This window comes from Mustela erminea, chromosome 2, assembly GCF_009829155.1.
Source record: "Mustela erminea isolate mMusErm1 chromosome 2, mMusErm1.Pri, whole genome shotgun sequence".
NCBI lineage: Eukaryota > Metazoa > Chordata > Mammalia > Carnivora > Mustelidae > Mustela > Mustela erminea.
The window spans coordinates 82764592-82778261 of record NC_045615.1 but is presented as its reverse complement, the minus strand read 5'-3'; the positions used below and the strand labels follow the sequence as shown (position 1 = coordinate 82778261).

Genomic DNA, 13670 nt, shown 5'->3' with positions numbered 1-13670 from the left:
AATATATCAAAAGTTACTTGTTCAAATTGATTTCCTTATGTTTCCTAACCATCCTCACCTTCCAAACCAGTTTACCAGCCCTACCTTCTCCACACTCCCCTCATCTCCTCAATTCAGAATTTATGTTGGTAAGATTTTTTAATTCCTTCCCTACCTTCCTCCCTCTCTTGCTCTCTTTCCTTCTCTCAGTAACAAGTATAACAGGCTGAACTCTATCTCCACTTGTGAGTGTGTATATATATATACACACTCTCTTAATAGCTGTTCAGAATGTTAATAAAAGGTTTTTTGCATGGTAGCATAAAAAAAAATCCCAAACACCCCTTCACGGCTTTTGGATTCCTCTCCTTCCCAGACACACATAGATACCACTTTAATTTTGGGGGCCATTATCCCACGCCCCTTATTGCTATGAAAACTACATTGGCTAGGGGCTGGGGCTGGATGGACAGACACCTCCCCCTACCCAAACACCTCCTGTGGTTGGAAAACTTTTTTTTTTCTCTCTGAATAAAAAAGTATATCTATGTATATATTTATATCTATATCTATATTTATATCTATATCTTCATTACTAGAGTGACATTTTCTAAAACTAGCCAAACTTTGTCATACAGCATCTTGCTATACCTTGGGTTCAAATAATCTTTTTGTGTATTTTCACTGTAAAGCAGAACCTTTTAAATAGTGGTTCCAAATCCAACAACCCTGTCCATTTGAGATCAACACTGAGTGTGTGTTGTGTCCTCTGTTTCCTGGATTAGGAGAGCACATTTAATTAGCAGTGAACTAGTAGCCAGTTTAGTTTTTATGGATACACACACACACACACACACACACACACACACACACATATATTTATCTATATCTTTATCTATCTATCTCACTACTGTAAGGATCAGTTCTTTCCCTACTGTGGCATTCTGATTAAATTCTGTTTCTGCTACCTTCGGCAACATGGTCATCATAGCTAACATTATTGAATACCAATACATCTGGCAGGCTAAACACCTCATATATATTATAGGGTCCATGCAGGTCTTATCATGCTCTCTCAGCCTAAGCAGGATTGGCAATGTGCTCTTTTGGAATTCAAAATAGAACATATTTCCAGAAAGGTTATCTTGTTGGCAGTAAGTGAGAATTACCTGGCTGGCTGTGACTTTCAGAATGACCCGAGGACTCCCATAATTACACTTTAAAAATAATATTTTGGGAAAAGATTATATAAGTAGAAACGATGCGATGAAGAATCTTATACATATTAAACTCTTTTTTTCAACCCTCCCTAAATTAATGTTTCTCTGCAACCACTTCACCAGTACAGTTGTTGAGTAGGGGAGAATTGCTGCCTTGGGAAGAGGAAGATGGATGGAAAGGAAGTCTAAGTCAGGCCAAGTAAACACAAAATCAGGCGGGCCTGAGGAAGCGAATGGTCAGACATGCGTGTCGGAGTTTATTCCGCGGTGGGAGGGTGTGATAAAAAGCAAGGAAGCTTGGCTTTCACTCCCAGAAAACTTGAGGGTGGCCGTGGGAACCAAAAACCCCTCATTGTGCCTTAAAGGGAGTGACGGCCGCACAGGCTGTGTGTGCCTAGGCTCAGGAACCAGGGCAGCACTGCGCAGGCGTGAGCCACAAGCGGGGCCCCCGCCCCCCAACAAGAGAGCAGGAAATACAGGGAAGGCGGGTCCGCGTAGGCCTATGGTAGAGGCAGAGCTGCGCGGCTGAGGTGCGCAGTGCCCAGGGAGAGCCTGGGAGCCGCGCGGTTAGCTGCTGGCGAGCCTTGTCTGGATGGACTACGCCCCAGTGGTCGTCCGGCACACCTTGGGGCCTCGGGTGGGGCCCACATGCCAGGTGAGGAAGCACTTCCTCGGTGGGTTCCGGAGGACGGAGACCATGGCTTGGAGATGGCAAGCGGGAGAGGCGCAGCTTGCTGAGCTCCTCCGCCTCCATTTTGGAGAGCAGGAGAGGACAGGAATCTTGAACAATCGGCCATTACCCCAAAGAGGCCGAGACTACCGGGAAGTTACTGTTCTACCCAAAACACACTGCCTTACAATCAGGAATAAAGGAGTAACCTTGATAACAGGTTTACTTCCTCACGCCACTGAGAGTGGGAACCTGAACGCCACGTTTCTATCAGTTCAATGGAAAAGAATGCCACATTTTCACGGAACGCTAGTGTAGCGTGTCCTTTTTCAGTCTTACCAGGCACAGATTGTGTTAAAGATAGGAAAGTAGAATGAAAAAAATTAAAAGTTTAAGGGAAAAAAAACCCTTAATATTTGGTTTTCTTCAAGAAAAGACACAATTTTACCAGAAAACTGGGGCCATTCTGTATGTACAATTTTTAATGCTTAATGATTTGAGTGTTTTCCCAATTCTTCAAATATTTAATGGTTATAACTTGACTGCACTCTTCACCTTCCTCTTCCCGTTTTCTCAAATGTTTCTCCTGGCCCCTTTAACTGCCACAACTGTCTCCTTTATACCTCTCCTGGGTGCATCAGGCTTCCTCATTTTCAGTCATGCCTGTATATTGGGGAGCTTTTTAGATAATGCAGCCACCATGAAGAACTCAGTGACTTTGTTGTGTTGTGCACACTCTGCTCCATTTGTGAATTAGTGCCTCACCCACAAATGGATTTGAAATTAGGGAACAATGGGCAGACTGACCCGCTAGTTCCATATATCGGAAATATATTTGAGAACTAATGTGAGGAGTCTTACCAGAGAAAATGTCCATAACCATCATAAACTGTATTCTCTGGTCTTCCAGCAAGTCATAAATACTTGATAGGAAGGGTTGTTTAGTTGGGATTAAAAAATCATGACAATGGAAAATGCTATCACAATGGTGGGAACATTCACCTGTGAGTATTATTTTTTTCCCACCTGTATACAGAAGGCAGTTCTCTTTGTGTGGGGAGTTTATTATTACGATAGCTTTGGAAAATGTGGGTGTATTTTCATTTTCTGTCCTTCTTTAAGACACCTGCAATTTTATTCTCTTTAGCTATGACTGGCATATAGATCTATAGTTAATATTTTCTAATCTTGGAATTATTATTATTATTTTTTTTACCAAGGTAACTTTAGTTTCTACCTTGACCTTAATCTATATGAGGAAATGCATCTAGAATGAATGAATGACTAGGCACTTGTAGTGCAGTTATTTAAGAACTGCTTCAGCAAGTTATTTTTATATTTTAAAATGTAAAGATACCTGGTTTTAGGTTTGATTTGATTATTTAAATAAACTAAAGAATTTCTAAGAAGATTTTGAGATTATTTTTGATGAAGCAAGCATTGACAAAGGAAACATTGTTCATGCCCCCCACCCCGTGTCAAAAAGTATACCCTTCCTATTACAAACCCAGCAGAATCCAAATTTGTCAATTTCTGTAAAATTAAGGGGACTTAATTTTGAGTTTGAAATCTTGAATAGTGATTACTTGCTGAGCATATATAAAAATAAAAGAATAACTAGAAGGAAAGGTTTATTTTAGAAACATATTAAGCTTAGGCATACTAATATATATGATATACATAATGTGTATTATGTTGTATTATAATCATAATGTTAGGCATATTATGTAATATAGTGTATATTATTGTTGCCTTTTTACTCTCTTGGCAAAGGTAGAGATGCTGTTGTGGTTTCTGTTAGGTTCAATTAAAATATGTAACATTATTCTCAGACTGGGGCCTTACGTAGAACAAGTTATATTATGGAGGTCATCTGTTGGAGCTATATTACCAGGCTTAGATTGAGGAAAGAAAATTAGTTTATAGCAATTAGGAATTTAGAACCATAGTACTCACTGGAAGAGTGCTAATTAAGTTTAGGCAGAGAAGACTCTTAGGATAAACAGCCTCTGGCTATGCTAGTTTAAGTTTTATACATTAGGGGAAAAGTACATGTGTTTTACCTGAATTCAGTGCTATACATGGTTGCTTAAAGAGTAGATATAAAGCCACATCTGTCAAACATGGAATAAAAGTGTGCTTCATCTGGGGGCTCTCCCATACAAAGGTACAATTTTTACTTTATGATGCTAACTGGGTTATGAGAAGAAATTGGAAGAAAAAGAGGCTGTTCTATAAATAATATTGATACAGGATTAAATGGAAAAAATTCTGCAGTATATTGCAAATGTAAAGAAACCATATGTAGGAAAACTCCACAAAATATTATACTACAATAATGTGAGAAGGGAAGTTAAGATTAAATGGGGCAGTGAAGGTTAATAGTAACTTTCACTGTGAGGCCAGCACAATCCCTTTTCTTCTATACTATTGGGTTTCTGTGCATGTGTTTGAAGAGAGATGTTTGGACCTAGGTTACATAATCCATTGTTCTTTGCTCCAGAATATTGTGTTGCATCTTTGGAGATTTCCTGTCAGCTTCTCCATAAAAAGAATTGTTCTCAAACGCTCTGCTGCCTAGAGCCATGCTTCAGCTAGTGCAATTTTTCCATATTAACCTTGCTGATAAGCAGAGCCTACTTTAAATATAAGTTTGATGCAAATTGGGAAGAAAAGGAAATAATAATGGGGCTTAGCTTGTGTAAGTTTTGCCTGAGGAAAAATGGTACAAATATTTTATCATTTAATTATCTTTTAGGCTTGCTCTCACTCTCTTTCTCTGTCACTCTGTGGAAGGTAGTTACCCCATCAGCGTATTGAAAGTCTGTTCAGCAGAGCAAGAGCTAGTCAATAGACAGCATTTTCTCTTTATTATTTATACTGTTAAGATTGAAAAAAAAATTGAGTGAAAGGAAGCATATTTGTGGAATACATCATCTGAAGAACATTTGGCTATTGGGGATTAATAATAGATTAGCTGTGCGAATAGAAAATACCCTAAGGCTCTAAAACTTTTATTTAGTACTTGGCATTTGCATTCATCAATCTCTTCTAAACCTTTTTTTACCTCACAACAATTTTGAGTAACAACCATTTCTCCCATTGTGTGACATCGACTGGTTGAACTACAAATCAGTTCAATTATGACACTAACTACCATAGTTAGCGCAGACCTCATAGGCTAAGGGCTCAGTTTCATGACTGCCCCACTTCTTTAAAAAAAACAATTATTTTATTTTATTATTATTATTTCTAAAGATTTTATTTATTTATTTGAGAGACACAGTGAAAGAGGGAACACAAACAGGGGGAGTGGGAGAGGGAGAAGCAGGCTCTCCAAGGAGAAGGGAGCCTGATGCAGGGCTGAATCCCAGGATCCTGGAATCATGACCTGAGCCGAAGGCAGATTCTTAACCAACTGAGCCACCCAGGCTCCCCAAGACTGCCCTACTTCAAATGCTAGTCACAAGTTCCAGGTTGTTACCTATATTTATGACCACCCAACTGTATATTGAGGATTTCCATGACTTCCTCCTCAGGTTAGATAATTTACTAGAATGGCTGATGGAACTGAGTTAAGTTTACTTACTCTTACTGATTTCTTATAAAAGATACAATTCAGGACTAGCCAAATGGAAAAACGAATAGGGCAAGTTATAGGTGAGGGGCACATGGAACTTGCATGTCACCCCTCCTAGCACCGTGGTGTGTTCACTAACCCAGAAGCTTTCTGAATCTTATTAGGAGTTTCTTTGGAGGTTTCACTGGTTGATTAAATAAATCATTGACTGTTGGTGATGAACTCAATCTCTATCCCCTCTCCCCTCTCTAGATGTGAGGGGGCCGGGCTAAAAATTCCAGTACTCTAATCTTGCCCTGGTCTTTCTGGTGACCAGTATCCATCCTGGAACTATCTAAGGGCCAACCAAAAAAATGGCTTCAATTGAAGAAAAGATGCTCCTATTACCCAGGAAATTGCCAGGGACATAGGAGTTCTGTGTCAGGAACCAGGGATAAAGACCAAATATTAGACCAGAAGATGCTCCTATCAACTCTGTCATTCAGGAAATTATAGAGGTCTTAGGAGATCTGTTGAAGGAACTTTGGGCAAAGACCAAATATATGTTTGTTTTTTACTCACATTCTCCCTTTCTAATTTTTGATCATAGGAAAGAAATACTGTCTTTCCTCCCTCACTCATTATATGTGTCAATTGTATTTAAGAGTGTGACATATCCCCTTAGAGCTTCTTCATTAAGAAATATTTTCATGAAAATTAATAAAAGGAGTAGAAAAGACAAACTTCCTCATATAGGTTATGTTCTTTTTTCCCTTATAATCTTGGCACATACTGTTTTCTGAAGGGCACGATAATGTTCACAAAAGTCTTGTGATTTGTTATAAATATCATAAATTACAAATAAGTCTCCTTTGTCAGATAGGAAGTATGGCAAATGGGAAATAATAATCTTACTTATTTCTGCCTGGTTTTAAAAAATGTTGCCATTTCTTAGTCTACCTTTGCTCCTTTCTGTCCTCCATAGTGTTCATGTCACTTGATTTTAGTCGGTCATACATAACTTCCAGATCTGTATTTCTCAGATTCTAAATTTCTGATACATACAGGCAGAAATCTTTCAGTTTTCCTACAGACATTTTAATTTTAAGCATTCATTTATTTACTGCATTTTATTTTATTTTACTATTTTTAAATATTTGTTTATTTAAATCTAATTAATTAACATATAATGTATAATTGGTTTTACAGGTACAGGCCTGTGACTCATCAGTCTTATCTAATACCCACTGTTCATTATATCCCATGCCCTCCTTAATGTCTAGTGCATGAAAAAATTTTTATTTCTTTCATTTCTTGAAGTACCATTAACATACAGGGTTATATTAGTTTCAGCTGTGCAATATAATGAGTCAACTGTTCTACACATTACTCAGTGCTCATCATGATAAGGGTATTCATTTTTTTTTTTTTAATGATAGCATATTCTCAATCTCTTTTTTCTGCATCACCCATATGCTCACCTCCCTCCCATTTGGCAACCACCAGCTTCTTCTCTGTATTTAAGATTCTATTTTTTTGCTTGTTTCTTTTTTTATTTTGTTCATATGTTTGTTTTGTTTAAGTGCATTTGTTTCTCAATGCATTTTTTTCAAGGGCCTATTATGTGCTGGCACTTAACATGTTGAAAACTATTCATTTCATTTCTATTTTCTCTCCATAAGTAAATACTTATATCCAGATAACAAACATAGACACCTAGGGACTGATTTTCCCCTCATTCCTTTGACGATGGTGATAAAAAGAACTGGTCAAATACTATGAAAGGCATTTAGCATGCCTCATTAACTCATTGAATTCTCATAACAGTTTTGTGAGTTAGGAACTATATTTTAAAGTCAAGGAGAGGGGCACCTGGGTGGCTCAGTTGGTTAAGCGGAGAGCCTGCTTCTCTCTCTCTCCCTCTGCCTGCCGCTCTGCTTATTTGTTCTCTCTCTCTATCTGTCAAATAAATAAATAAAATCTTAAAAAAAAATAAAGTCAAGGAGAAATTTGAGTTGAGAATTCTGTAACTTATGACTTAAGGTCATATAGCTACTGGGTGGGAGAAGCAGGTCTGAACTAAGGTCAAATGTAGTAACTAAGACTCCAAGCTGATTTTCCTTTGTTAACATCATGGATATAAATCTCCCTCTTCTCCAGTCTCACTGCTCCAAGTGTAGTTGAGTCCATCATTATCTTGGCCTGGATTGCTTTAACTGGTTTATATTGGTTCATATGTCTCCATTTCATCTTCAGTACTGCTACCAGATAAATCTAAGATCTGATCATGTTCCTTGTTAATTAAAAAACCTTCTATGGCTTCTCATTAACTACGTGACATGGCACAAACTTCTCTTCCAATATTCATCTCACTCTCCTACTGTCCCCCTCCACAGGTTGTTTGCTAACAGAACACAGATTTTGTTTGCAGTGTGGTAGCAATGGGCCCGCCCACTCCAGTGGGTGGTTGCAATTGGTCTAAGCCAGTGTCTCTTGATGGAGGTGTTTTGGTGTTTTAAACAGTACAAATCTCCACTGTGGGGGATTGTTTTCCACATTTCAGTGTTTTTAGCATCTCTGGTCTTTTGGCATGGGTAGCCAGTCATGCCATTGGGTTCTCTCCCTCACTGCAATGATCAGAATGTCTTCAAACATGTTAAAGCATTCCTTTTGGTTTAAGGGAGAACCACAGGTGTAAGTTAATCACGGTATTCCTTCCCCCTATTCTCAGATTCCCTCCTAGCTAAATGTAGCCAGGTGATACCCTTAGGGGCCCTGATACCTAAGGGAAGTCAGCTATAGGATCTTTAGGGAAGCTTTTCATTTTCTTTCTTTCTTTCTTTTTTTTTTTTTTTTTTTTTTTTAAAGATTTTATTTATTTATTTGACAGAGAGAGATCACAAGTAGGCAGAGAGGCAGGCAGAGAGAGAGAGAGGGAGGGAAGCAGGCTCCATGCTGAGCAGAAAGCCTGGTTCCGGGCTCGATCCCAGGACCCTGAGATAATGACCTGAGCCGAAGGCAGCGGCTTAACACACTGAGCCACCCACATGCCCCTCATTTTCTTAATTGAAAGAATGGATATAGCTGCTGATGTTCCTCTCTTTCTTCTTCCTGCCCTGAATGAGGGACTAGAGCAAAGCTGTAGAATTCATTTTGCAACAAGCCAGTGTGCCAAGAGTAGTGGAATAGAAAGACTGAGGGCCTGAATTTTAGTACCAGTGGTGTCTTCTTTATCTCCTTGTAATTTATTTTTTAATCCTGTACAATACAAAATGCTCACTATGATGTTACCATGGGTCACCATACAAAGTTATGACAATATTATGATTATATTCGGATGCTGTACCTTTCATCCCTATGACTCCTTCATTTCACGCCTGGAAGTTTGCGTCTCTTAATTCCCTTCACCCATTGTGCCCATCTCCCCACCTCCATCCCCTCTGGCAACTACAAGTTTGTTTTGAATAGATTTTTGGGAGGAAGAATTGTTTTATTTTGAATTATGAACTCTGTCATACTTGGTATCTAATACAGTGTGTGTCAATCTAGAACAAATTAAAACATTGGATATAATCCTTGCTTGAGGATAGCATTCCTTTGACTCACATTTCTGGTTCATTGTGTCCTTCTTTTAGTTGTGACATCATTTTAGGGGACTATCATGTTCATGTCTGTAGACAGTTAAACATGTCCTGCTCATTTACTTGGCTCTGGACAGCTTTATTTCCATTCTGTTTCTTCACCCTTTTCTATGGCTATACCCTAGACATTGACATACCTAATACTTCTTTCTTAGAAATAATAAACCATCCTTTCTATTGTTGCATTGGTCTTTTTCACTAGGCTTGCTTTCTTTTTTGCTGCTGCCTTCTTCTTCTTCCTCTTCTTTTTTTTGTGCATGGGGACCTCTCGTCCTTGACTCTGCAGGATTCTCTCTATGGACACTCCCTGTCTTTCTGTCTTATCTGGTTTAATTTCCATGGTTCATCATTTCAACCACGCTTGAGCAATTCCCTAAACTTCCTTATGTTTTACATATCTTGGTCATTTTTTTAATGTTATTTTTTCATTTTACTTAGAAGTTCTTTAAAAACTTATCCATTCTTGGGATGTCTGGGTGGTTCAGTTGATTAAACATCTGCCTTCAGCTCAGGTCATAATCCCATGGTCTGGGACCCAGCCCAAAGTCAGGCTCCCTGCTCAGTAAGGAGTTGGCTTCTCCCGCTCCCTGTGGCTACTTGTGCATGTATGCGCTCTCTCTAATAAATAAATAAAATCTTAAAAAACCAAAAACAAAAATGAAAAAACTTGTCCTTTGACTCCAGCTACTTATGCCCTCCCCCAACCACTCCTTTCTTAACAGATAAATGTATTTTGCCATAAAGAAAATCTATACTATACCCCTCTTTTACTCATTCCCTCCTGTTATAATTCAGAGAGGATCCTTTCTTTTGTTTAAATATAATCTCTCTAGGTGAGCTCTGGGTCTCATAAACTGCCATCATCACAGGGACCTTGTCCTTTCCTCTTCTGTTATATTCTGTCAGAATTTAAATATGGCATAAGTTGCTCCCATCTTGTAAACGGATCATACTTAGATCTCTCTTCCCTTTCTGGATTCTTTTGCTCTCTTTCCATTCCCTCCCAGTCACACATTTTGAAAGAATTGCTTATACTTTGTGCTTCCACTCTCACCTCCTAACTTCCTTGATTAGTTCTGTTGCTTCACTACACTGGTTCCTTGGCTTGGGTGAAACTTGTCTCTCCAGAGTCACTAGTAATCTTGCTAATGCCATGAGGCATGGCTCAATCCTTATGTTATTTGATGTCTTTCTTGTCTGACATTTTTGATCCTGACACACTTTCTTCCTTTGACCTCCTGATATTTTAGGTAAAAGTTTCCTTTTGCTTTTCTGGCTGTTCTTTCGTATTCATCTTTCCAGGATTCTTTCCCTGAGGAGTCTCTCCTACGGCCTTCTCTTTTCATTCTATAGTTCTTTTCACTAGACCATCTGTTCCCATGACTTAAAATACCAGCCATATGCTGTTGATTTCCAAGTGGTTGATTCCTTCTCAGCAGTTTTTAACTCCAAACCTATGTATATAATTGCCTGCTAGATGTTTTCACTAGGCTATCATGTAGGTATTTCAAAACAACACATCTTATCTTATCCCACAAGCTTGCTTATCTTTTGTTGTTTCTAATCTCATTAAGTGTCAGTCATCTAGTTATTCAAAGGAGTAACTTGACAATGATCTTTGACTCATCTTTCTCCTTTATGTTCCGTATCTAAAGATGGTTGGATCCTATTTGTTCTGCCTTCTAAATATTTCTCTGATAGGCCAACATTTCTCTCTTCCTGTGCTGTTTTCCTAGTTCAAGGTGACATTTAGCTGTCATCTGGATAAACACAAGATCCTTCTATTTCATCTCTGTGCTATAATCTTTCCTTTTGTAAATCTATTCAAATGCACATATTATTATCCACCTGGCTAAAATCCTCCAGGAACTTCTAGTTCCTCTTCTGACCTAAACTTTTAAGCATGTCTTATAAGGTTCTACTTTACACTCTCCACTAACCACTTAACCTTTTTTATTCTAAGCACTAGACATACGAAAGTTCTTTCCATGCATTTTTCACTCATATTCTCTTTATTTTCTCATTGGCGCATGCCCTCTTCTTCCTACTTCATTCGTTTAACTCTTGCTCATTTTCTAGATTTTATCGTAGGTATCACTTCCTTTAGAAAGCGTTTTTTCTTTTTCTTTTTTTCTTTAGGACTTTATTAGGGAGTGAGAGAATAAGTGGAGGGGTTGGTGGAGAGGGGCAGAGGGAGAGGGAGAAGCTGAGCAGGGAGCCTCAGTTGAGCCTCAGTTCCTGGGATCAAGACATGAGTGGAAGGCAGATGCTTAACTGACTGAGCCACCTGGATGCCCCTAGAAAGCCTTTTCTCTTTTCACATCCCCACTTCAAGTCTGGATAGGTTCTACAGCACCCTGTATGTATGTCATCATGGCATTAATAAAAATGTATTTACTAGTGTATTTGTCTGTATGGTAATAAATAGAGACTTAACACATGACTGAATAAATAAATCAATGAGTGGGTGACTTTTAACCGATTGAATGTATAGACTGAGTGAACGTTTGGGACCCAAAACCCTAATATATGAGTTTGAGATTCGAATTGGCTGATGTTGCCAATCACTGGGGAAAGGAATCCAGAAAGCAGAGCCATTTTGGAAGTGAGATAGCTGAAGCATTTTTGTGGAGCTGTCTGGTGAGCTGCTGAATTTATAGGACTGGTTTCAGGAGAGGAAAGTGTGCTAGATACATTGATTGGTAGTCATTATCCTATGAGTATGAGATAGCCCAGGGAGAGGCTGTATAGTGGGAGAAAAGAGCAAATTGACAGATTACTTAGGAACACTGGCATTTATGAAGTGAGCAGAACAACAGAGAACCCACAAAGGCATCTGAGAGGAAGGTTGACAGGTTATGGGAAAGCACCCCACTTGCTGTCATGTAAGCAAAGGAAAAGGAGAGATAATTGACAGTGTCAGATTAATTAGTCTTTTGTCATTTAACAAATTGAGTTCCTAGAAAGGATGTAGTGTCAGGTGATATATGTCTACCTTGCTTCACTACAGGTTTCTTGGATGCAGAGATACTGTCTTATTTGTGCTTTTAATCCCAGAATTTAGCTCAGTATTTGACACCAGTAGAAGAATTTGATAAACCAGTGTTAAAGGCATTGCTCTGGTTAAGTGATGGACTCAAAATATATGATGACATCGGCATAAATAGCTGATTTCTCTTTATTCTATAAAATTTTTCTTCTAAGTCATGCTTGGATTTCAAAGACATCTGGAAAATGGAATATAGTTAGGTACTTCCTATTGTATCATTTTAAAGTGGGTCAACCTTAGTGACTATTTTCAGTTTTAGCATCCCTGACTCCTCTGTGTTTTTTACTACCCAGTTTCTTTGCTTTTTTTGGTTTGTAGACATTACTAGTTCTGTGTCTTATTCTGAAGATTTAAAAAATCTGATAAAAATAGGTAAGTCATATTAAATGGTGTTGACGTAAAATGTTAAAAACTCCCAGAGATGCTTTCATCATAAAAGAAGACTTACTAGAATGCAGAGCTCACTTATCAGTAGGGTGGAAGTAGTGGTAGTGGAGATGGTAGTACAGGGGCTCTGTACTCTCAAATACAGAGCTTGCCCTAAAAGTCATGTGTGGAGAGAGCCCTGGTTCTCAAATAACATCTGTTTTGAATCCTTACTCCTCACTTACTAGGTGGGTGCCTTTGAAAATATCCCAGACTTTCTGAGCTTTAAATTCCTCATCTGTAAAAGGATCATAAGAACTTCCCTGTGAATCTCTTGGGTTATCCAGAGGATCAAATGAGATTGACGATGTGCAGCTAGTTTGCACATGAAAGACTATTATTCTTTGCAAGCAGTACATGAAAGTGTCTAATACTGTTGCCTTGTGTTTTCCAGTCTTAGGTTTACACCCTTTTGTTTGTTCTTTGAATACTTCAGAGCCGCAAAAAAGTTTATTATGTTATAGTATAATTGTAACATTATATAATATAATGTAAAGTAATTATTTCGAAGTAGAAATACTGCAGAGTAACATAGGTATTTAGAGGTAGTTGTACTATAGGTATGCAAATGCTTTAAGCCTCCTCTCTACTTAAAAAAAAAAAAAAAAAAAAGTAAACCAATAGCCTAGGACACAAAACAGTCTTTCCAGTTTATTCTTCCTGGAGACACCCAAACTCTTCAGAGAGCTGATTGGTGTTCATACTTCCCACACAGCTGCAGTTGAACCTGTGCAGTTACCTCCAGGGGATTGTTTTGGCTCTAGTGTGCTGGATAATTGCCTATTTGGACAACTTTGCCTTGGATAATTTCCCTTTGTTCAATCACGGGACTCATAAATCCATGCACAGGGGGACATATTTCAGAAAATAATATTTGGCCATAGATAGTTGCAATTTCAAGACCCTTTCAAAGGGTGATAATGACATATTTTTACTGGACAATGTAAGGTTTCAAACTTTGAAGATAAATTCTGGGATCCAGATCATTTATGCACCAGTATAGAAAATGCATTGCTTATCCATCAACCTGTTTCAAAATGTTAAGGTCATGAATAAGAATGTTCCACAGCCCATAAAATACTTTTCTTGGAGTATAACTTAAGCAGGGGGAATATTATTAAGTATG

General features: G+C 38.4%; 1 long non-coding RNA gene across 1 annotated transcript in view; it reads left to right on the top strand.

Annotated features, from left to right (window-relative positions):
- Window positions 1-1688: 1688 nt before the first annotated feature.
- The window catches only part of LOC116584696, a 36166-nt gene continuing 24184 nt past the window's right edge, over window positions 1689-13670 (top strand). Inside the window, exon 1 of the long non-coding RNA XR_004283288.1 lies at window positions 1689-1854. This is a non-coding gene — a long non-coding RNA (uncharacterized LOC116584696). The remainder of the gene's footprint in view (window positions 1855-13670) is intronic.